The sequence below is a fragment of the Ixodes scapularis genome, unplaced genomic scaffold (genome assembly GCF_016920785.2).
Source record: "Ixodes scapularis isolate PalLabHiFi unplaced genomic scaffold, ASM1692078v2 PGA_scaffold3__209_contigs__length_174095766, whole genome shotgun sequence".
Taxonomy (NCBI): domain Eukaryota; kingdom Metazoa; phylum Arthropoda; class Arachnida; order Ixodida; family Ixodidae; genus Ixodes; species Ixodes scapularis.
This window is the reverse complement of record NW_024609868.1, coordinates 32,069,617-32,094,465: the sequence shown is the minus strand read 5'-3', so window position 1 is coordinate 32,094,465 and position 24,849 is coordinate 32,069,617. Positions and strand designations below refer to the sequence as shown.

Sequence of the window (24,849 nt, the reverse complement as noted above, 5' to 3'; positions counted from 1 at the left end):
CGATCCACATGCCTGCTCGTTCCATAAGTGTAAATTTCGGGGTTATGTGCCAAATCCACGGCGGGCATTTGGCATGCCCCAAGAAGACTAAGGATTAATTTAGGCAACCTGGGTATCTTTTGAGGTTCAACGCAAATCTGAATTGCACGTCGCCTTTTCCGCAATAAGCCTCCGTCATATTGTGTGCACCTCTCGGCCGGGACTCGGACCCGCAGACTGGGGATCCGTAGGCCAGTGCTTTGCCTCGGAGCCACCAAGGCACCAAGGCGGCTAATGGTCGTTTCAACCTCGACGAGGATCATATCGGCCTGTGGTCGTGTACCACTACTCTGTGAGGCACGTTCAAGACCCCAGGCTAGCGGTTGTTGAGCGCTCTGTAAATTTCTCGTCTAGATAGAACGGAAAGGCAGCGATGGGAATGCCATCGGATCGGCCGAATTAATCTACCGCTGGAACTTCCTCAGAAAATTGTCTCGGGACGCTTTGGTATTAGCTGCGTGTTAGCGCGGTCACACGCAAGCACTTCACCAGAAAAAAAAAAAAAAAAAAAAACAGTCTAGTTTGAGCTTTTGCTCTATGGAAGCACGTGCTCCGATCGTCTCCCCTTAAAATAGTACGCGCGATGTCGGTGCCATTATAAATCCCCCGTACTTCTAAAGTGACGGCACTTTCATGTCGTCATGCAGGCTGCGCGTGGGATGCGCAACCCGGCATTCTTAGCGCATTTGCCAGATAACCCAGAGTGAAAAAGGAACTCTGGACACAAACTTTTAGTTCAGCAACTACCCGAACCAAACCAAGGAGCATGTAAAGAAAGCTTCCTCACTGCATATTCAAAACGTAAATGTGCACTTAAATGGCTATTTGAAGGAAGACATTGCCTAAGCTGGTGATACAGTGCCTTTTTTTTACAAACTCAGATGCAGCTGAGAATATGTTGAGGGCTGTATTGTGCTATAATAAACCTCGTACTTCAAAAGGCACGTTTGGTTCATTCAGATTGCACCGGTATTCACTTGTACATGGATTATATGAATATATTTTTCTTGCAGAATCAACGACTTACGTGCACCTAAAAGAGGTGTCTGTATGGGACGACGACATGAAGTGTTGGGCACCTGTCGAGAAGCCGGACATTGTTTTTTATTTGTTACATTCAAAGGCTTGTGATCTGCCAGACGTAAAGGCATTCAAGAGCCTCGACTCCTACCAATACCTGACTGCTGGACTGGTAGGAATGGTTCACCATCACTGGATGAACGGTGACCTGGCGTATTACAAGGCAGAGGTCTGAAGGTCGCAATCCTTCAACGCTTCCCCGTACAAGGCATGGGTATGCCTGCACAAGAGTGGACGTGTCGTTACTGGAGGCTGCTCCTGTATGGCAGGAAAGGTAAGGGTATGCAGCCACGTGGGTGCCATACTCTGGAAGATGGAGTATGCCTTTTCGAACAACATGACCGGCATTGCATGCACAGATGAAGCGGCGGCCTGGAACAGAGGAACAAAGAGAAATGTGACACCAGCAAGCTTGGAAAATATTGCATTTGGCAGTGAGCAAGGTGAAGAAGTAAACGGGGCGGTACAAACACTTGCATTTGAGAGTCACGAGGACTATGTTGATCATGTAAGGAACAGCCCCCTTGCTGGACTGATGGGCATCCCGGGAACATTGTTCCACATAACATTTACTGCTGCCCCAAAAGCTCCCCTCACTGAAGCAGTTGAGTGTGAGGTGTTGCCTCCCATTGTCAAGCACAATAGCCACGAGGACGTCGCCATCCTCACCGAAAGCTGCCCTGCCTGTTGGGAGGTATACAGCGACCTTGTGAATGTCAGTGCAGGAGCAGAGCTGCTGTGTAGTAGAACAACACAACAAGGTGAAAGCAGTCTCTGGCACGAAAGTCGCCGCATGAGGCTCACTTCATCCATGGTAAAACGTGTACCTGTCAGGCCATCGACTGACCATACCAAAGCTGCCATGGACATCCTGCACCCCTCCTTCAGAGGTAATCGGGCAACTGAGCGGGGACGCCGGAATGAGCCAAGAGCAAGGCGGGAGTTTGCTAGAAAACATCAGTGCACAGTGAGGCAGACGGGGCTCGTGATATGTCCAGCACCGCCATGGCTTGCAGCCAGCCCCGACGGCGTGATCGACAGTGAGAATGCACTAGTGGAAATAAAGTGCCCAGATGTAGACGACTGCTCTACGTTACTAAGTACAAGAGCTTACGACTTGCAAAAGAATGATGACAAAACCTAAACACTGCTAGAAAATGGACGCAACAAGTACTACCACCAAGTCCAATTCGCGATGCATTGCACTGGGAAGTCAACCTGCTACCTGTATGTGTGGTCGGAGGAGCACGACATGACTGCAGTTGTTCCGTACAACAGGGACTTTGTGAACAGCCACCTTTGGAGACTCCACGGCTTTTATTTCAAAAGCCTCCTGCCCGCACTCGTGAATGACCTTCACTCTGGGAAGGTGAACATCTCCGACCAGTACCGGTGCCTTGTAAAAGTGTCATGATGTAGTGGACATTGTGACATTGTGATGCCTCAGTCTTTGTGTGGTCAGCGTTGTTGAGAGATCTCTTTTTTGCCCTCTACTCAAATGGTGCAATGGGTGAACCAATTCTGCACGCTTGTTAATGGGATACTCAACCAGAATTCAGATTTCACAAAAAACAATGGATGCTCAGTGGGGCTCTTCAAGCCCCACATTTCTCATGCAACAGTATCTTGAATGGATTGCTGCATTTTTAGAGAAGACAAGCCTGAACAAGGCACACGATGCCATGGTTCTTCACTTCCCCTGATCCTCGACTGTACTGGGCAAATCGCAACATCACGCGCCTCGCTCTCTTGCACTTCCCTATTGAAAATAATTCTAAAGGGCCCATCAGCCTTGAAGGATTATGGGACCGCACAGGCCTTCAAAACCCTTCAAAAATACCCTTCAGATATACCCCTCAGAAAAAACCCTCCAGCCCCACAGCCCTTCAACCCCTTAGCCCATCAACCCTTTAGACGCCCAAATGACTGTGAACCATAGACAAAAATTCAGTTCAAAACGTTATTGAAAATTTATTGCGGACATTGAGATTTACATGCGTATTAACACTCAAAAAGACAATAAAAACCAACGCTTTTTCAAACCCGGGCGCAAGCAGCTGTCGACGAAAGAGATCATATAAAATAGGAACAACTAACTTCTTTATCACAACGAAAAATATATTTCAAAGTACTCACAATGCCGTTGGGTAAATTCCTGATGTACGGTACTTCAGCTAATAAAACGGAGCAGGTGCACCTCATGTACACATACACAGTCTCAGTAAGCACGTTTAGCGAAAACCACGAGCTCGCAAGCAGATCCCGTCACCGTTGAGAAATTCCGAGCACAGTCACGGTTTCGTCCACGATGTCGTCAGGGCGGCGTCTTCGGCGTATTTTTCGCCCGCTGGATTCTTCTGAGGCCGGTCGGACGAAGAGGCGCAAAGAACAAGGCGGGACAGCGGCCGTCATCCGCCGTCTCAGGACCCACAGTGCCATGATCCCGGTGCGTAGGCACTACATGCGGTTGAACGCTGATCCCGGCTGCCAGGCTTGCTGCGAGTAGGCCGACACCGGCCACCATCTCCTTGAATGCGCTGAACACGATGGTGCTCGAGCGGTGCTGAAGGCGGCCAACGCCGAACTGGGGTTCACCTGCGGAACCAAGAAAGAAACGGCACGCATTAAAACAGACCAAGGGGCGAGCCCTCAAAGCAGCGCTTACCTTTCTGGATGTAGGAAACGGTGCGTTCCAGATCTCCATGGCGGTGAGAAACAAACCGCCCACGAGCGGAAAGAAAATGGCAATAGCGGCCTCCTGACTTCTTCGGCTTCCTCACACCACTCTCTCCCGCCGACCATTGGAGAAGCGTGCTGTCCGGAACTGGCGGTATTGCACCCTCTCCCCATTGCCGGGGGGAGAGAAGCGCAGTGTGTGTGTGTAGGCATTGTAAAAGGGGGGGGGGGGGGGGGATTTGAGTTGCCTGTTCGTGTTTTTGGCGACGGCGAAAAAGAGAGGACTTCCGACTCTGGTGAAAAGCAAAATAGTTTTGTTTATTTACTTTTTTTTCCTTTTTGGGGACAGTCCCCCGCGGGGAAACCGGTTCCCGGCACGAGTCGCTGCCGCTTCGCCCTCGGAACCTCCCAGCGCAGCGTCCCTGAATTTGGGCAACGCGCTGCTCTCGGCTTGCCCTTTTTATTATTATTAGTGCAACAAGTAAAGCTTGTTCTCCTCAAAACGCCGCTCGGCCAACAACACTCGGCCCGCGCCTTGTCAATTCTCCACATGGGGCGATCGAACCCGTAGCCCCCTTCGCGACCGAACACCCGGCCACTGACAGACGGGTCGAGAAGCCCAGTTGTGTTTGATAGAAGAGCAGTAATAAAAAACTGACCGTACAGACATACGATCGACATTCTCCATATAATTATTTGTTTTCCCTTTGTGAACAATACGTAGCTATGTTCTAATTCTGCGACATGTATTTTCTCCACCTCGGCCGTGTCCCCACAGAGATCTCAAGAAGCCTGAAGGTTTTCCCGACCCCATTAGAAAAGTTCTTGACAGGGTCTCAGACATTTCAAGGCATTGTAAAGGGGACTTCAGACATTTCAGGAGAGCCTCTGACGGGGCCGACGAACCCACCAGGAAATATCGGTTCACCTTTGTGGTCGGTTTGCCTTGCTGCATACCCGACCCGGAGGAATAACACGGAGCCAACGGTTTCAACAACGAGAAACTACATTTAATGGGACATGGACGAGACGATTAACATGGTTACCAGCGGCGCCTGAGTCCAGGCAGCGACTCTCTGCGCCGCCTCTGATCTGCCTTATCAAGGCGGCGCATCCGATGTGCGCGTGGCTGGCGTGACGTCGCCGCCACGCGGTAAAAGTTCAGCTTGAGCCTCGCAGTCGGGCAACTTGGCTTGGGAGCCGCCAGGGTGCCCACACTTCCCCCCCCCCCCCCCTCAAGCTTCGTCCGGCATGTCGATGACGGAGACGTTGTGGGCGTCAGGGGGTGGATGGCGCTGTTGGGCGGACTGACGTTGTAAGTCCGGCCGGCGCCTGCTGGACGAGCGCGGCGGCTGCTGACGAGCGCGGCGGCTCGGTCAGCTCCAGCTTGTCGCTTGTTCGGGATCAGGGCTCCACCAGGTGGCTGCTTTGCACGTGGTCCTTGATCCTAGCCAGCTGCTGCTCCGTCCTGTAGAGGGTGGCCGCGGTCCACGATGAGACCGGCCGCCGTGTCGTTCAGATGGCGGGTGTGGCGACGGTTTTGTCCATGAGTCAGCTTCGTAGAAAACATGGAAGCAGACGACATGGGACTCAGTTGAGGGCTGAGCCTGACGTTATCTTCGGACCCCTTCCAGAAAGTTTGAAATAACGGATCTGAGGTGGGCACACAATCTTCTCCCCCCTCTCTTGAAAAAGGGGCAGATCCGTGGAAGTAGAAAACTACCCCCAAAATGCAAGAGAGGCAAAGCCAAGGAGACAAAAAAAAAAAAAAAGGTTCCCCCCTCTTTGGTGTCACCGACGTCGCAGGTTATACCGCCGCCTTGGTGGAGACAAGGCGGTTTTCGGAACGGGACTGCAGTCAGTGTCGTTCCGGTCCTGCGAGGAATCTTCGTCTTCTGCTTGGAAAGATCGTTTAAGGTCGGTGACATGAACAGGTCCGGTTTCCTCACTAGACTCATAGTTAACTAGTCTGTAAGTGAGTGGTGAGCACTTTTCACGCACGGGAAACGGACCTTCCCACCTGTTGGCGAGGGAGGCTGCGAAGCCTCGAGCGGCGTCACTCAGTGGGTGAGTACGCCGGAGTACAAAATCTCCCACCTCGAACTGCAAGTCACGTCGCCCCTGGTTGTACTGTTCTGCCTGCTGTACTCGGGCGACGGCGAGATTTTCTCGGGCCTCTCGAAGGTTATCGGAGAAGCGCTTTCGCAGGTCTTCTGCGAACTTCACGTAGGGGCGAAGCCTTCCCCCAGACTCTGTAGAAAGGAGACTGTTAAAAAGCGGGAACGCAAGCTCCTTGCCGAAATTCAATTGAGCAGGAGTGAGACCCGTTGACCGATTAGTGGTCGTACGGGTTGCGAATGCCAGCTCGGGTAGTTTCGCGTCCCAGTCCTTGTGGCGCTCTGTGTAGGCCACTAACATCATCTTAAGGTTCCGATTTACCCTTTCTGTGATGTTTGCTTGCGGGTGGTATCGGGAAGTTCTTTTGTGCTTAATTCCCAGCACCGCGCATGCATCCACAAACACCTTACTCGTGAGATAGGAGGCATTATCGCTTACAAGCTGTGCAGGAAACCCAAACCTAGCAAATGTTTCGAGTAGACACTCCCAGATTTTTTTGCGAATCTAGCTTCCGCAAAGGGAATAACTCGACCCACTTCGTGAAGTGGTCGGTTATCACGAACAAGTACTGATTGCCGCGGGTACTACGTGGGAAGGGGCCCATGACGTCACAGCAACAAATCTGCCAAGGGCTCGGACTCGCCATTGGTTGCATGAGACCGGGGGGCTGGCCACCACGTGGTTTTGCCTTCTGGCACACTGAGCAGCTACGAGCATATCTGAGCATATCTGAGCACATCTTGCCTCATGTCTGGCCAGGTAGCAATTTGGGATAACTTTTCGTAAGTCTTGCTCCCACTGCTGTGTCCTGCCAAGGCAGAGTCATGCATGTATCGGATGAAAGGCTTACGTAGCTTGCGGGTTATCACGGTCCGGAACGCCGACAGGCAAGACGTCTGGCACCGTGGTGAAGTGGGCTATAGTGGTCGGGTTAGGGATGCAGTCCTCCCGTTTGGTAAACGGAGTCAGCTCCGGTTGTTGTCCCAGCCGGTATCCACCACCAGAAAAGTCGAGCGTCATGCTCTCGCCTGTAATGAAATCTCGGCCCAAGATCACAGGTACCACAAGTCCTGGCATATAAAGAAATCGCTGACGCCCCTTCTTTCCATTAAACCGAATCTGCAGCCTCACGGCTCCTCCAGCTGTTATCGCTGTACCAGAAGCTAGCTGCAAACGGGTTTCGCACTCCCGGAGGCTTATCTTTTTTTGCTTTGCAGTGTTCGAAAACGAAATCCCCTATGAGCGAGATAGCGGCCCCGGAATCCAAAAGTGCGGCAATGGGAAAATTGAGCAGTGAAATCGTCATGCGCGGTTCAATGATATTAGGCTCAGGCTGGATTCGACATACCGATGGAATCTGTGCCACGGCCTCACTGCTCCCAGGGACTGCAACGGCCGTCGGCGAGTGGCTGTCTGGTTTCAGCGTCGCCGGCCGTAGTAGTTTCCCTGGTTGTTTTGGTTCCGGCCCTTTGCCGCCGTCTCGTGCCACCTCTTGTTTGTAGTGTCCAGAAGCCTTGGACACTGCTTTCGGTGATGGCCGGGCTGCTCGCACTCGTAGCAGCAGTCCGACGACAGTTGCCTGCTTAGGCCACCGGCACCGAGGTGCCCGTCGGACCGCCTCCAGTGATCGGATAAGGAACCACTATGGGAGGGCCTCCACCAGGCTTGCGACTGGCTGTTGTGGGGAGGGCTTGTTCCGTTGCGGCGGGGGTCAATGCTGCTGGGCTGCGGGTTTGCGACCGCACCGTGCCAGTTTTCGCCAGCACTTGCAGGAGCAGACTGATGAAGATGGTTCGCTTGGGTGGTGATCTCCGTTGGGCCCCAGCTTGCGATAGGGCACGGCCAACGACCTCCCACCTGTCGTGGCGACCCCCGCCCGAAACCCTCACGGGCCTCGCTGTGACCTCCGGGGACCTCTCGGGGAGAGTTAGGCGAACATACGCTTATCCCGCACGGGAGATGACCATGCATGCCACGCCAACACTCCTGGTTGACGTGGTGGGGAAGGGAGGTCTCGTTCGGACAGTCCACTTGCGTGGAGGCCTCGGGGCCCCGCCATGCGCATGCCGGTTCGAGCGCGTACTTGGCTGGTGGCGGCGGCACGTAGTTCCGCTCGGCATGAAGAGCTTCCTCGATGAGGCGGGCGCCCCGGGATAGCTCTTCAAGGGTCTCAAAGGTGCGGTTGATCAGGTAGACGTGGTACCTTGGGTGACACTGTCTTCTGACCCGAGCTACTCTGTCCGACTCCGGTGACTGCGGGTCCGCCCTCTTGAAGAGCTCTTGCATGACCCGAACGTACCGGACCAGACTTTCATCCGAATGCTGCGTCGCGTAAGCATTCCTGCAAGCAAAAAAAAAAAAAAAGAAACGCCCCCAAAAACTTAACACAAGCCCGCAAAACGATTGCTGCGGTCACAAAAACACAGTCAGAAACACGCCAATACAACAAACGTGGACGTGACGGAAGCGCGAAACAACGATAGGAAACACGGGGTATAGGAAAAAAGCTTACCGAAAGAAGAAACCAAGCCCCGTGAAATTCCTGCGAGTGGGTAGCATACCACGGTTGGGCGCCATTGTGGTCGGTTTGCCTTGCTGCATACCCGACCCGGAGGAATAACACGGAGCCAACGGTTTCAACAACGAGAAACTACATTTAATGGGACATGGACGAGACGATTAACATGGTTACCAGCGGCGCCTGAGTCCAGGCAGCGACTCTCTGTGCGCCGCCTCTGATCTGCCTTATCAAGGCGGCGCATCCGATGTGCGCGTGGCTGGCGTGACGTCGCCGCCACGCGGTAAAAGTTCGGCTTGAGCCTCGCAGTCGGGCAACTTGGCTTGGGAGCCGCCAGGGTGCCCACACCTTTCAAGCATCACAAGAATTCCTGAAGTCCCCTTCACACCCTTTAAAGAATTCCTGAAGTCCCCTCAGAGCGATTTTCAATAGGGTTCCATTTTCCCAAGATGCGATCATTTATTCGAGATACCGATGCACAAGTGATGTTCTGGAGCTTGTAGTGTAGATGCGTTGCGAAATCCAAATTTCAGTTCAGCAGCCCATTAAGCTGTTTATTTTTGTTCCTCGTTATTCCTTATTGCTTACTTCTCTTCTACCCATCCATCATCTTTCCGTAAAAATGCAACTGGTATTTAACACGGTTGATCCATATGCTTTTAAAAACATTGACATTTTGCCAGCCCACTCAGTGGCCATGGTAGTCGGTTGCCTCTTTGCTGCTATTGCGGGATGCATGACATGTCTCTGGCTTTCTTTAAAAGGTACAAGTGTTCCTCATTAGACATGCACTTCTGTTTTCCACCTGTCTGCAATTTTTGTTTTTGTTAATAACAAGTCGCAGAATTTCTTAGTCTAATTTGTATTGCTGTTACGTTTTAAAATATCTCTGCTTTTTTCTGGCTTTTGTTTTTCCTTGCTCCAGTGAGTGTCAATTTCAGTTTGTTCATTCTCTTAGTTACAGTATCTTGCTGTGCACTATTTCATAGGCAATGGGCTCTTTGTAGGCACATGAAATAAAGATTACAATTATATTGATTTAAGTTCTTCTCTAACCCTTTCAAACTGCTTCAATTCATCTCTCTCCACCAGTTGCGACAAAAGGCAAGAAATACAATGAAACGTCCCGAGATAAGGAGAGCAATAAACAAGCGACAGGGGCGATTCTGCCAGAGAGTGCACTAAACAAGCTCCCAAAATGAAACACTCGTCACGCTCGTGGTTGGGCTTTATAGCCCATACAGGACGATACGTGTAGGCAAGGGGTTAAAATTGTGGTGCACCGTTGCTATGTTTGGGGAGCAATACAAGGACAATTACATGATTATAGGGAAAAATGGTACACAGTGCGACAGTTATGTGCAAACGATTGCAGTTTTTTAATCTTTTTTTAATTTATAGACATAGGCAATTCTTCTCAATACCACTAAGTGTATTGAGAATAAGGCAATGAACAAGGATGCAATTCTTGAAAACTATTGTGCTCATCTGGCACATCAACTGCAGGAGTAGAGGTCTGAAAAGTACTGGGACCTTTCATCTCGGACTCCTATGAGCAAAGTACAAAAAAAGCACCTTGTCATGTCCACACTCAGTCTTATAGTGTGCATGGTTGCAACTGAATTGGCGATGACTAATGGCGAATTTGGGCGGTGAATCGTCGTCAACCTATTTTGCCGGAAAACCGACAATAGTGTTCGCGTGGTCAGTTTCCGGCCGACGCACACCAGTAACTTTCTTCCGCTTTTTCTGCCCGAGCTCTACACGGTCGAGCGAGCAGGCGCCAGACTGTATCCGGTGTCATCGCTTCCAAAATGGGAGAGAAGGTCAGTGTGAAAAAAAAATGAGCCAAAGAGCGACACTGATCTGAAGTCACTTCAGCAGCCACTACTCGAGTCAATCCAAGCCGTTGAGGCATGAGTGACGGCAGCGAGAGCCTCTCGCTAGCGGTGTCGCGCGTGCAAGAGGCGAAGTAAACTGTCACCGTGTGGCGTTTCGTGTTCGGGTGCAGAGGGTCACGTTGTGTGCTGCCGGCGCGTTTCTGGCTGTCGGTTTCGCCGCCTCGGTCTCGCCAGCGATTGACCACCCGAATTCGCCGTAAGGGTTCGAGATGTGCTGTATTGTAAACTCGCAGGATCACTACCATAAAAACAATATACAAACTTGCTCCCTCACATCAAGCAAAGAACACTGAGCACACAATAAGACATGGCCACATAGAAATAGAGAAAAAAATATCCTCAGAGACACCCTTTATGAAGATAACACAACCTAGTGGGGTTGTCACAAAGTGAGAATTTGAGGTACAATTAAAGGGGCGATGCAACGATTTTCGTATTTTGCACAAATACCGCTTAAAACGGATCCCTGACGTTAATGACCTGTAAAATACTCGTTCGTCTTTCACCACATGCAATCGCAGTGGCAGAAAAAAAGTAAAGAAAAACGAGCAGAGTTCACCCCCTCAACTCGCAGCCAGAACAAGCGGCCACATGATATGGAGCCGATGATATTGCCACCCGCAGAGCCGAGAAGGCAACGCTTGGTCACGGTCTTCTAGAAGATTCCCGGTCATTCTCGCAGCAGACGTAACTTTCCCTCTGCTTTGTTATTCTCGAAAGTGCCAGTTCATCCTCGCCCCGAGCGCGCGACGCTCGAACCTTCCTTGCCGAACTTTCGAGATAGTGACGCACGGTAGATAAGCAGCTGCCCGCGATCTTGTCGAGTCAGTCTCAGTCTCGCTAGCGCTCTGTAGTGCCGCCGAATCGCCGCCCGCTTTTCTGCTGCCTCGACGCTCTTCCGTTAATTCGTTTTGTTTGGCACAAGTTCGCCCATTAAACCTTTATTTTCAGTTTACACTTTTCTTTCTCGTCGCCTTAATTCGTGACATTTCTGGTGGAGGTGCGGGGTAACGCATGTCCCTGCAGCGTTCTCCTCCAAGGGCCCGCAGTGCAAGTCCGACACCAAGCCCACGAAGACCCAACGAAGACACAAGCAAGACCCGATCAAGTCGCCGCAACCAAGAGCTACCCCCGGAACTCGGATTTCTGCCAACCAAGATCAAGCAACCAACGAGGTCAACAATGGACCTCCAGTCGTCGCAGACCTCGACCACCGCCGCACCACGGCATACCACCCGCAGACCAACGGGCTGACGGAGCGACTGAACAAGACCATCGCCGACATGATCTCGATTTGGTGCACGGCAGAAAGGTGACGACGATGCTCGACGCCGTGCTGCCTCACGACCCGACGAACGACGGCACCGACGAACGACGGCACCGACGAACGACGGCACCGACGAACGACGGCACCGACGAACGACGGCACCGACGAACGACGGCACCGACGAACGACGGCACCGACGAACGACGGCACCGACGAACGACGGCACCGACGAACGACGGCACCGACGAACGACGGCACCGACGAACGACGGCACCGACGAACGACGGCACCGACGAACGACGGCACCGACGACGCCCAGTTGGTCACCCAATGAGCAGAAGAAGTACGCCAGCTAGCCCGTCTTCGAATAAAGGACCAGCAACGTGTGGACGCTGGCCGGTGCAACCTTCGCCGCCGCGACGTGGAGTTCCAGCCCGGAGACAGGGTATGGGTGTGGACGCCATTCGCCGCCGCGGCCTCAGCGAGAAACTGTTAAAACGCTACTTCGGACCCTACAAGGTCATCCGCCGCCTTGGGGACTTGAACTACGAGGTGCTCCCCGACGGAACTCGCCCATCAGGACGCCGCCAGCCACGACCCGAAGTCGTCCACGTAGTTCGACTCAAGCCGTTCTACGCGCGTTAGGATTGTGAAACTGCATGTTTGTTTTGTTTCGCCGTAATTGTATTAGCCATTTCCGTTTTCCTTTCGTTTTGCATCGGGGCGATGCACTTTTAAAGGGGGGATAATGCCACCCGCAGAGCCGAGAAGGCAACGCTTGGTCACGGTCTTCTAGAAGATTCCCGGTCATTCTCGCAGCAGACGTAACTTTCCCTCTGCTTTGTTATTCTCGAAAGTGCCAGTTCATCCTCGCCCCGAGCGCGCGACGCTCGAACCTTCCTTGCCGAACTTTCGAGATAGTGACGCACGGTAGATAAGCAGCTGCCCGCGATCTTGTCGAGTCAGTCTCAGTCTCGCTAGCGCTCTGTAGTGCCGCCGAATCGCCGCCCGCTTTTCTGCTGCCTCGACGCTCTTCCGTTAATTCGTTTTGTTTGGCACAAGTTCGCCCATTAAACCTTTATTTTCAGTTTACACTTTTCTTTCTCGTCGCCTTAATTCGTGACAATATGCCGCCAATGTTGATCATAGCCACGCGCTGGGGTTGGCAAGGCACAGGACACGCGCTGAGTTACAGACATTTTTATGGTTCGGCTGTTGTCGTCATTGCAGCAATTGGACACAAGACACCACCCGAATGCTTCTCGAGCTGTCGATTATCACGAGCCCAAATGGAGTGTCCACGCCATGCTCGGGTCCAATCAATGAGCCGCGTTCAAATATCGCCACTGGGCGGTAGAGGTACTGCCCAGCTACGTCATCAGGTTTCGCGATGGAGAGATTGAATGAAAACACTCAGTTTTGTCCTCGAAATTACAGTGCAACAAAGGAGTTTCTTGGTCAGTGGCGTTGCGTGCGAGTATCCTTGAGTCCCAGTAGTGCCAGTAAGCTCGTGTAAAGTGAAAAGCAGTCCAACTGAATATCGTTGCACCGCCCCTTTAAGCACATCTAAAAAGTGTGAAAAGGATGACAAGAGCATAGGTACACAAGCACAATTTTAGCCAAATCTGGTGCATAGTGTTTGAAAACGAGACCCCTGAAAATCTCTCAGCTACCTTAGCAAAACGACAGCTGCCACCTTGAGGCTTCCAGAATGTTCCTTCTATGCAACCTCAAAGAAGCAAAGAGAAACAATGACATAAGTCAAAACTCTGAAAAAATAAGGTCCAAGTAATTGACAAGTAAAAAAAAAAGTACAACTTACTTGCAAGAATGAAGAGTACAAAATAGTGACATTTGGAAGTGATTGCAAGGGACTTGGTATGTTAAAATTGCTTTCAAATTAATTGTATGATACTCTTTAGTTTACAAGTTGTGGGTCGCTACCTGATCGACGCCCGATCGGGACGTGCCTCGCTCGCTCCCCAAGAAGTCACCCACACAGTGCGTGTTCAAAAGAGTTTACTCAAACTCACGTCGTCTGCGAGCCGCTCGTCGCTGTCGTCCCAATGACCTCCCTGACCGGTCCCTTTCGAAGTCGGCAGCCCAAGACCCCTTCCTTTGTCTCCGTTCCCCTTTTAAGACCTTTCCAAGTCCTTGTCCCGCCGACCGTCCAATCGGGAACCTTGCTGCGACCGACCCTCCGACGTCAGCGCTGGGTGAGGGGGCGCTTGCCCCATTACTCCCGGAGAGCTCGGACGTTCCGCGACAGGACGGCGACGGAAAACGGGAAGGTCACGGGGAACGAAGGAGCGCCGGGCAGCACGGTGGCAGGGACCGGCGAGGTCACGGAGCGCGGAGGAGCCAGGGAGAGGGTCCCCACAAAGTAACTTAAGATGAATAAGGTAGGCACGCAGATACTAATTAACTCCACACCAGCAGGCATTCTTTTTCTGATGTGTGCTTGATTGGTAGCTTTTGTTGGAACTAGTGCCGACGTCAGGACTTGTCCACGTGAAGCAGACAGAGGGGTGCTCATCAATGCAAACAAACGGCCGTTATCATGTTGCATTGTCGTGAACAGTAGGCACTTACAAAAAAGGAATAGATAGCAATAAAACAAAATAGGATCAAAGCACTGAAAGAAACTCATAATTTATTTTGGTTTATTTTATATTACGCTCGACTGTTTTCCTGAATTCTCTCCCTCTTTTCACTCGGATCACAGTGACAGACACGGAAAATAACGATAGTCTGTGTTGGTGGGCTCCCCCCTGTCTGCTTTAAATGAACAAGTAATGAGGTCAGTCCTAGCTCGAACATAAGCCACCAGTCAAGCACTCAAAAAAAAGAAAAACACCCACTTGTGAGGAGCCTTTTAGTATCTGCATGACTCTACATACAAGTTTGGCACCGGCTAGGCGTTTGCTCAGACTGAGACAATCTTAAGGCTTAATCAAAGGTCCCTTCAGGTTGCAGAGCCCTGTACATACAAAGACAATTTGATCTGCTATCTTACGATGTTGGATTGGAAGAGCCTGCTTCAAAATTCTGTAAGTCTTAATGCGATTGATTGCGCGTTCAACATGGATTCGAACCGACGCAATCCTTCTTGTTTTAGTAACTTCCTTCTCGCTCAACTGGAGTTTACCTCGAGTGAACGCAGGCACATTGTGCGTGACTCCCTTGGCTTCCATCTCGGGATCGAGAGAGAAACCTCGGTCAGCCATGACCTCGTCCCCACGTCTAAAGAGGGAAATAATCCCGGAGTCCCTCACAATGTGCTTGTCAGACGCTCGCCTACTATAGACCTTAGACACGAACATCACTGTTCCGTGGGGAGCAATATCAACCAAAAACTTCACTGTATTGTGGCCTTTGTATGCGCTATATGTCTGTGCTCGCGCGAGCAATTTTTTTGGTCGCTGCAAGAACACTTCAGTGCAATCCAAGATGCAAGTAGTGCCTGCAAAACCATTCTCCTCAAAGGACTTTGGAGCATTCCTTGCAATTGTATCCCGGGCAAGCCACACGACAACACTCCTTAGAATTCGGCTGGGTGTTGCAAGCATTGCACGGAAAATGTTCCCTGCAATGGAGATAGAAACACCGAACCTTCTGGAGAGGTCGCCATACACAAGGCCAAGCCGCAGCTTCATGAGCGTGAGCAACAGCTGCTGCTCAACTGGCATTCTAAAGTTGCTCGACGCAAACTGGGGCACAACCTTTACGAGCTCCATAAACACGTCGGCTCGCGCACCGGTGTAAAACAAAATGTCCCGCTCCTCCAGGCTATAAGTCCCATGAGGAACAGTGGGCACAGATGGAGCAGCGAATGTTGTGTACAGATGGTCGCTGAGGCATGGGTCCTCCCACTGGACGCCCTGGTGGCACACATCTGGAGCCATGCGACGTCGCTCACTGTCCTGTAAGAAACATTTACAATATATTAACCTGAGAGTTAACCACTCCTACAGCAAAATGAAATAGAGTACTGTTTAAAAGAAAGGGCAGGGGTCAGAAGATTACAGCACTCCACCACCCCTGCAAAGGATGAAATGTTTTGCAGGAGCGCAGTGACATCTGTGTACGAGCATTTGCACCACCTAGTCACCCCTGGTTGGCTGCAAGTTCACTTCAATTTCGAAATACTGAGATAGCGGTAGTTTGCAAAAAACCTTACCATAAGCACAGGAACGATTAACCGTGATGTTAAAGCAGGGTCATTGTAGCCACTAACATGTATGGACACTATATGTTGAAAGCAAGGCAAACACCTTTTCATACAGCCGGCCACAGCACCCTTCATTCTAAAGAAACTTACCATGCGATTGGACACAGGTTGCAATGATGAGACGCCCAACTCCGTGTCGTCAGTGGTCTGCATGGAGTGTGTGGTTTCAAATAAATTCAAAGACTAAGCCAATGGAACAGTGCTCTAAACATCAGGCAAAGTCATGCAGATCGTCATAGTGCCCCTCAATTCTGACACTTACCACATGTTCGGATGCAGGAAGCCACGACGCAGCAAGCAAGTCTGTGTCGTCAGTGGACTGCGTAAAGTGTGTGGTCAGAAATCAATTTAACGGCTGAGACAATGAAACAATGCTCAAAACATCAGGTCCAGTCACAAAAGTCGTCAAAGCAACACCATTCTCAACGAACTTACCACATGCTCAGACGCAGGCAGCCACGTTGTGGCCTTCAAGTCTGTGTCGTCTGTGGACTGCGTGGAGTGTGTGGTCTGAATTCAATACAAAGACTGAGCCAATGAAACAGAGCGAAACATCAGGCCAAGTCACACAGCTTGTCACAGCGTTCCTCATTCTCAACTAACTTACCACGTGCTCGGACATGGGCAGCCACGGCGTGGCGCCTAACTCCGCGTCATCAGCAGCCAGCATAGAAAACATAGTCTGAAAAAAAAAGAAATCATTGTTTTAAGACTGGGTAAATGTAATGTGCTCGAAACAGCACATGCATTTTCATGACCAATTTATACTGCCTCTCTAAACACCTTTATTAGAACTTACTGTGTGCTCAGGAGAAGGAGGTCGTTGTGCCAAAGAGTAATTGTGCCCCATGAGTGCCACATTTGTGCTCTGGAACAAATGTGATATTATTCGCTGCACAACCGCACGCAGACCAAAACTGATGTTTGTGGTGTTTTAAAGACCGAGCCAATGAAGCAATGCTTCAAACATCAGACCAAGTCATACGGCTCGCCACAGCACCCCTCATTCTCAAAAAGCTTTCCATGTGCTTAGACACAGGCTGCCACGACACGGCACCCAAGTCTGTGTCATCAGTGGGCTGCGTGGTCTGAAATAAATTCAACGATAGAGACAATGATCGAAAGATCAGACCCAGTCACACAGGTCGCCCCCCCCCCTAAAGCAGCCCCATTCTCAACAAACTTGCCACATGCTCAAACGCAGGCAGCCACGTTGTGGCACCCAAGTCTGTGTCGTCAGTGAACTGTGTGGGGTGTGCGGTCTGAAATCAATACAAAGACTGAGCCAGTGAAACAGTGCTCGAAACATCAGGTCAAGTCACACAGCTTGTCACAGCATGTCACACACTTGTGATTCAAGTGTGTGACAAGTCACACAGCTTGTCACACACTTGTCACAGCACAACTTACCACGTGTTCGGACACGGGCAGCCACGGCATGGTGCCTAACTCGATGTCATGCATGGAAAACATAGTCTGAAAAAAAAAAAACACTCGGACTGTTTCAAGACTGGGTAATGTAATTGTGCTAGAAACATCACGTGCATTTTCATGACCAGTTTATACTGCCTGTCTAAACACCTTCATTAGAACTTACTGTGTGCTCAGGAGAAGGAGGTCGTTGTGCGAAAGAGTAATAGTGCCCATGAGTGCCACATTTGTGCTCTGGAACAAATGTGATATTATTCGCTGCACAACTGCACGCAGACCAAAACTGATGTTTGCGGTTGTTCAAAGACCGAGCCAATGAAACAATGCTTCAAACATCAGACCAAGTCATACGGCTTGTCACAGCACCCCTCATTCTCAACTAACTTACCACATGCTCAGACGCAGGCTGCCACGACGTGGCACCCAAGTCAGTGTCGTCAGTGGGCTGCGTGGTCTGAAATAAATTCAACGATAGAGACAATGCTCGAAACATCAGACCCAGTCACACAGGTCGCCAAAGCACCCTCATTCTCAACTAACTTACCACATGCTCAGAAGCAGGCTGCCACGACGTGGCACCCAAGTCAGTGTCGTCAGTGGGCTGCGTGGTCTGAAATAAATTCAACGATAGAGACAATGCTCGAAACATCAGACCCAGTCACACAGGTCGCCAAAGCACCCTCATTCTCAACTAACTTACCACATGCTCAGACGCAGGCTGCCACGACGTGGCACCCAAGTCAGTGTCGTCAGTGGGCTGCGTGGTCTGAAATAAATTCAACGATAGAGACAATGCTCAAAACATCAGACCCAGTCACACAGGTCGCCAAAGCACCCTCCTTCTCAACTAACTTACCACATGCTCAGACGCAGGCTGCCACGACGTGGCACCCAAGTCAGTGTCGTCAGTGGGCTGCGTGGTCTGAAATAAATTCAACGATAGAGACAATGCTCGAAACATCAGACCCAGTCACACAAGTCGCCAAAGCACCCTCATTCTCAACTAACTTACCACATGCTCAGAAGCAGGCTGCCACGACGTGGCACCCAAGTCAGTGTCGTCAGTGGGCTGCGTGGTCTGAAATAAATTCAACGATAGAGACAATGCTCAAAACATCAGACCCAGTCACACAAGTCGCCAAAGCACCCTCATTCTCAACTAACTTACCACATGCTCAGACGCAGGCTGCCACGACGTGGCACCCAAGTCAGTGTCGTCAGTGGGCTGCGTGGTCTGAAATAAATTCAACGATAGAGACAATGCTCGAAACATCAGACCCAGTCACACAAGTCGCCAAAGCACCCTCATTCTCAACTAACTTACCACATGCTCAGAAGCAGGCTGCCACGACGTGGCACCCAAGTCAGTGTCGTCAGTGGGCTGCGTGGTCTGAAATAAATTCAACGATAGAGACAATGCTCGAAACATCAGACCCAGTCACACAGGTCGCCAAAGCACCCTCATTCTCAACTAACTTACCACATGCTCAGACGCAGGCTGCCACGACGTGGCACCCAAGTCAGTGTCGTCAGTGGGCTGCGTGGTCTGAAATAAATTCAACGATAGAGACAATGCTCGAAACATCAGACCCAGTCACACAAGTCGCCAAAGCACCCTCATTCTCAACTAACTTACCACATGCTCAGACGCAGGCTGCCACGACGTGGCACCCAAGTCAGTGTCGTCAGTGGGCTGCGTGGTCTGAAATAAATTCAACGATAGAGGCAATGCTCAAAACATCAGACCCAGTCACACAAGTCGCCAAAGCACCCTCATTCTCAACTAACTTACCACATGCTCAGACGCAGGCTGCCACGACGTGGCACCCAAGTCAGTGTCGTCAGTGGGCTGCGTGGTCTGAAATAAATTCAACGATAGAGGCAATGCTCAAAACATCAGACCCAGTCACACAAGTCGCCAAAGCACCCTCCTTCTCAACTAACTTACCACATGCTCAGACGCAGGCTGCCACGACGTGGCACCCAAGTCAGTGTCGTCAGTGGGCTGCGTGGTCTGAAATAAATTCAACGATAGAGGCAATGCTCAAAACATCAGACCCAGTCACACAGGTCGCCAAAGCACCCTCCTTCTCAACTAACTTACCACATGCTCAGACGCAGGCTGCCACGACGTGGCACCTAAGTCAGTGTCGTCAGTGGGCTGCGTGGTCTGAAATAAATTCAACGGCTGAGACAATGCTCAAAACATCAGACCCAGTCACACAGGTAGCCAAAGCACCCTCATTCTCAACTAACTTACCACATGCTCAGACGCAGGCTGCCACGACGTGGCACCCAAGTCAGTGTCGTCCGTGGACTGTATGGTCTGAAATAAATTCAACGGCTGAGACAATGCTCGAAACATCAGACCCAGTAACACAGGTCGCCAAGGCACCCCCATTCGCAACTAACTTACCACATGCTCAGACGCAGGCTGCCACGACACGGCACACAAATCTGTGTCGTCAGTGGACTGTATGGTCTGAAATAAATTCAAAGACTGAGACAATGCTCGAAATATCAAACCCAGTCACACAGGTCGCCCAAAGCACCCCCATTCTCAACGAACTTACCACATGCTCAGACGCAGGCTGCCACGACGCGGCACCCAAATCTGTGTCGTCAGTGGACTGTATGGTCTGAAATAAATTCAATGACTGAGATAATGCTCGAAACATCAGACCCAGTCACACAGGTCGCAAAACACCTGCATTCTCAACAAACTTACCACATGCACAAACGCAGGCTGCCACGACGTGGCACGCAAGTCTGTGTCGTCGGTGGACTGCACGGAGTGTGTACTCTGAAATAAATTCAAAGACTGAGCCAATAAACCAATGCCCAAAAGATCAGGTCAGGTCACAAAGCTTGTCACAGCACCCCTCGTTCTCTACAAACTTACCATGTGCTCGGACACAGGCTGCCGCAACGCGGCACCCAAGTCTGTGTTGTTAGTGGACTGCACGGAGTGTACGGCCTGAAATAAATTCAAGGACTGAGCCAATAAAACAGTGCTGGAAACAGCAAACCAAGTCACGTAGCTTATTCAGTGTACAAGTGCAATGCCATTGCAGACCAAAACAGAATTTTTTGTTTGCGCGAAACCAACTCACGGAAGCAGAGTTAGTGGCTTTGGAGGGCAACTTTTTCTTCTGTAACAGAGACCACCAGAGTGAGTTCGATTAAGAATGTCACAGAAAATCAAGGAAATCTGCGTGTTTCTTTGTAAATATACCCACCTTGGTAGTCGGCACCTGGTCACTGGCACCACGCGCCAAACGGCGCCTCCCAAAGACGACCTGTCAGACCCAAGCCATTAGCTTGCCGTGAATCAAATGATATTCTATCGCGATGGTGCGAATATTTACCTTTCTCGCATACCCCAGGTCTAACTGCGGGACGCTATTTTCGTCCGTCTTCCTGCCGCCTACGAAGTGTGCCGAACACACCTGTGCAGTTGGGAACATGTCAGATGTCGCCAAGGCAACAGGAACGCTCAACTTACACGCGAATTCGCTGTTGGCGTGAAATTCGCCCGATTCACCGCGGAGAGCCACTTTCTCTTCTCATCCGTGTCCACAGGAAAGCGGTGAAACTTGAGTTCCACCCCGTTAGCCGTTGACGTTCGCTCGAGGGTTCGCTTGCGGCTGTTGTTTATACAGCCGAACACCGCACAATGCTTTCCGGAGGACTGAGAACGCTTATTTCTTTCCATGCGCGAACTCGGAAAGCGGCAAGAAAGCCGAGACACGAACCAAAACCACGACCCAACAACGCCAACACCGTGAGACTTACAATGTTGCCAGGTGAATGTGATGTCCCGGCTAGTAATGGCAAACCGGCCGTGCCTGCCGTGCACGCTCGGTCTGATATGAGCACGACTAGCGGGGGACGTTATTTCACCTGGCAACATTGTAGGAGATGCAGAGAACGGCTGGTTGGAGAGTGAGTTCGCTTCAACAAGGCGCGCGCGGTCCGAGGTTAAGCCGGAGAGCCACTTGCAAACGTGTATACGGGACGCCATCTTCTCCGGAAGCTGATTTCTTTTGGTTTTGTGTTCACGCTCATTCCAGTTCTCCTAAGGTGAGGGTGCGGTTCAAATCGGAATTATCGGTGTCTGTATGGGGGTGGCAGTTTGACGCAGGTGTTGTCGGGGTGTACAAATCCTGTAGTGTCCGAGTCAGCTGCGTGGAGCCCTGAAGAAGAGCTATGGTGGGTTTGGGAAGTGTGTGTGTGTGTGTGGGGGGGGGGGGGGGGGGAGGCCCATAATTTATTCTTAGAAGGATCAATGTAGATTTTTGGCGGAGGGTGCCGTTGATTTTGTCACACACGCTATTACAGTTTGAGATATCTCAGGTGTTACAGTGCGTAGTGATGTTCATCTTGTGGGAACACATGTTCCCCGCCTTTTTATTTAGGCCAAGCACATGCAGACCGTGGGGACCGCTATGGCTGCAGCCTCTCCCGGATGAGAGGCGAGGCCGCATTTCTCTAAGAGGGGGTGTCCCTCGCAGGTTCGGGTGAATCTGCCAGTGGCACACCCTTGGGAGTGATTATGGGCGACACCCCTTTCTGATTTAAGCCACACCACCTACCCCGGCCATGTCCACTTCTCGCAGGCTATATAAGCCTGCGAGAAATGTATCTAAGCGAGAATAACAGTCGAAAAAAACGTAGGACTTGTTCAAGGAGCGCCAACATCCCGAAAACGCCATTATAGATTATTTTCGAGATTTATTTGCCACTAAGTTTACTCCGTCTACGAGCGCTTGTAAAGCGCAAAAAAGTGAAAATACGCGCACTATAAGAGGTGTTTATCTTTTTAATGGTGTGCTGCATTTATCGAGCGATAAGTGTTTTATGGCCTTTCCCCATTTTAAACGTTTTCGAGTAACGCATATGATAGTTTTGAACGCTATAACAAACTTACCTTTGTACCCTCACATGACAAGCAGAGTGAATACATGGAATGTTATTTATTGCAAATCGCGCTCATTACTTGGCTTTATTTTGATCATCTACATGAACAGCTCAGTACTGATCCTGTGTTAGCGCGTAGTTTTTGACGTCTCTCTTGCTATTAAGGCTGCGTTTTGTTGCTTTGGCATAAGAAGCCATTATAGCACAGTTTCAAATGCCATAAATTTGAAGAAAAAAAGAAAAGCCGTAACTGACCACTATTTTCGTCTAAGCGAATGGGAAATGTTTCAAGCTATATAGTACGGACGAAATATTCGAGGTATTTGGTCTTATAACCAAGCGCGGGGTGAATATGCACTCACTTGTCTCCATAGAAATGCCATAAATTTGAAGAAAAAAAGAAAAGCCGTAACTGACCACTATTTTCGTCTAAGCGACTGGGAAATGTTTCAAGCTATATAGTACGGACGAAATATTCGAGGTATTATCTTATAACCAAGCGCGCGGTGAATATACACTCACTTGTCTCCATAGAAATGCTTTTGTTATAATGTTATAATGTTAGTTGTTATAATGTACGCTAGAGGTCCAGTTGGACATCTAGCGTACATTATAACAACTCTATGCCGTCAGCAACTTAGAGAAGCATAATGGCACGCAAACAAAACGTGAGCTAAAATATTATATTGTGCTCGCCGGGGGTGTTGCAAAAACTTTAAAGCCACAGGCAATCGGCAATCGGCTGGATTTGGAAGGAGGAGGGGGGGAGGGGGGGGGGGGTGAAGCTTCTTGCGTTTTTATCCCGGCGACAGCACTCCCGAGGGTAATTCGGCATGATCTACGGTCACCTCAGAGACGCCCGAACCCCTTCTCGGCCTACCAAGTGGCTTCAACCAAAGAAACAGCCCGGTGACTAACGACCTCAAGTTACCCTCACTCTGTGCCACGGCTCAATGTACAGTCACCGGATGTATTTCCTCGTTGTTTGCGTGTACCAAAGGTACGAAAACTCCGGTGGCAATCAAACCGTCGAACGAAGTTTCATCGAAAGATCGCTTAGTCGACATGCGACGTCTGCAACCACGCCACAAAACAAACACACCGCTATTCTTTTTTTCTTCTTTTTTTTTTACAAATATAAAGAAGCAATTAACGCCCGTTGATGAAACTGCTGACGGCGCAAAAGACGTCAACGCCCGATCATGAAACCGGGGAACGGCTCAAGCATACCGGCAATGCATGGTTTTGGAATATACACTTGAAACGCGCAAATATGAGGGCGAATCAGAAAGTCTTTGCCGCTTTTTTTTTATTAGCCAAAATAAAGTACATACAGGTAATTACAAATATACGTACTATTCTCCGTACCTTATACTATTTTTCCACGTAGTCTCCACACCGTTTCAGACATTGTTCCCATCCCAGCACAAAATTTGATATGCCCCTGTGGTAAAATTCGTCCGGCTGACTGTGGAACCACCGTCGGACTGCTGTCTTGGCTTCATCGCTGCATGTGAATCACTGTCCTGCCAGGAACTTCTTCACCCGACCGAAAACGTAAAAATCCCAAGGTCCGGGTGGTCCAGAGTCTCACAGTGAAATGATCGGAGCTTGACGGCGGTTCTGACTGTCACATGAGTCCTCGCTTTGTCGTAAATAACTGTCGGCATTGATGGTAGCACCTTGTGGCATGAAATCCAGCAAGAGCGGTCTACTTTGATCCCAGAAGACCGTTACCATCACTTTCCCAACAGATGGCACTGATCGAAATTTTTTTGTCACAGGCAAACCCGGATGTTTCCACACATGCTCTGCTGCTTCGATTCCGGCGTGAAATGCGGTATCCTCTTTTCATCGCCAGTAACAATTTGGTCCAGGAAACACTCACCCTCCTCGGCATACCGTCGAAAATGATTAAGTAGAGCAATCATTCGCTTGCCTTTCATCATGTAATCCAACTGCTTAGGCACCCACCGACATGAAACCTTCGGGTAGCCTAACGACCCGTGAACGATGTCGTAAACACTCCCATACGAAATACCAAGCTCCCGGGAAATGTCCCTGATGAGCACACGCCGATCCACTTTAACCATTGCATCCACGCGGGAAAAGTCGCTAGTCAGAGAGGAACGCGGTCCTCGCGAACGCTCATTGTCTTCCAAGTCTTCACGGCCTTTTGCGAACTCACAGCACCACCACCTCAGACCTCTCAAAGCGAGACACCTTTCCCCATACGTAGGCTGCATTTTCCTGTGGATATCGATGGGTGATCGTCCCTTGCTTCATAGAGAACGAATCCCACTTTGTCGCTCAAGCACCGTGGACGTCGGAAGCACAGCCGCCATTTTGAACAACTGACAATAACGCCGCGCCGCGGTGCTACCGGCAGATAAGGTCGGGCCGGTCCAGGAATCTTAAGGTCCACCGCTGCGAATGGATATGTTGACATCGCATTCACAGCCGCAATTTTGCTAAAACAAAAATAGGGACAAAGACTCTCTGATTTTTCCTCGAACATTTAAATTGCATTCACGGTTTGCAAGCACCTCAAACCAGTAAAACAGTTCTGACGGAGGAGCATCGGTCATCGTTAAGTCACAGATAAAATTCATTAAATCGGGTCGCTATTCGATGAAAATGGTGACGTTGGGATTCAATTGGACATAAC

At 50.4% G+C, this 24,849-nt stretch overlaps 2 long non-coding RNA genes across 3 annotated transcripts; both read right to left on the bottom strand.

Moving 5' to 3' along the window:
- Positions 1 to 17,022: 17,022 nt before the first annotated feature.
- LOC121837044 lies at positions 17,023 to 17,453 on the bottom strand. Its single transcript, XR_006078072.1, has 3 exons — positions 17,428 to 17,453; positions 17,244 to 17,306; positions 17,023 to 17,092 (listed from the first exon to the last, which is right to left on the bottom strand). It is a non-coding gene; the product is annotated as an uncharacterized LOC121837044 (long non-coding RNA).
- Positions 17,454 to 18,609: 1,156 nt separating this feature from the next.
- Positions 18,610 to 19,104, bottom strand: LOC121837045. 2 transcript variants are annotated; one of them, XR_006078074.1, is made up of 4 exons: positions 19,054 to 19,104; positions 18,898 to 18,963; positions 18,742 to 18,798; positions 18,610 to 18,651 (listed from the first exon to the last, which is right to left on the bottom strand). It is a non-coding gene; the product is annotated as an uncharacterized LOC121837045 (long non-coding RNA). The 2 variants fall into 2 exon arrangements; XR_006078073.1 differs by having other exon boundaries at positions 18,898 to 18,954; positions 19,054 to 19,101.
- Positions 19,105 to 24,849: the final 5,745 nt, after the last annotated feature.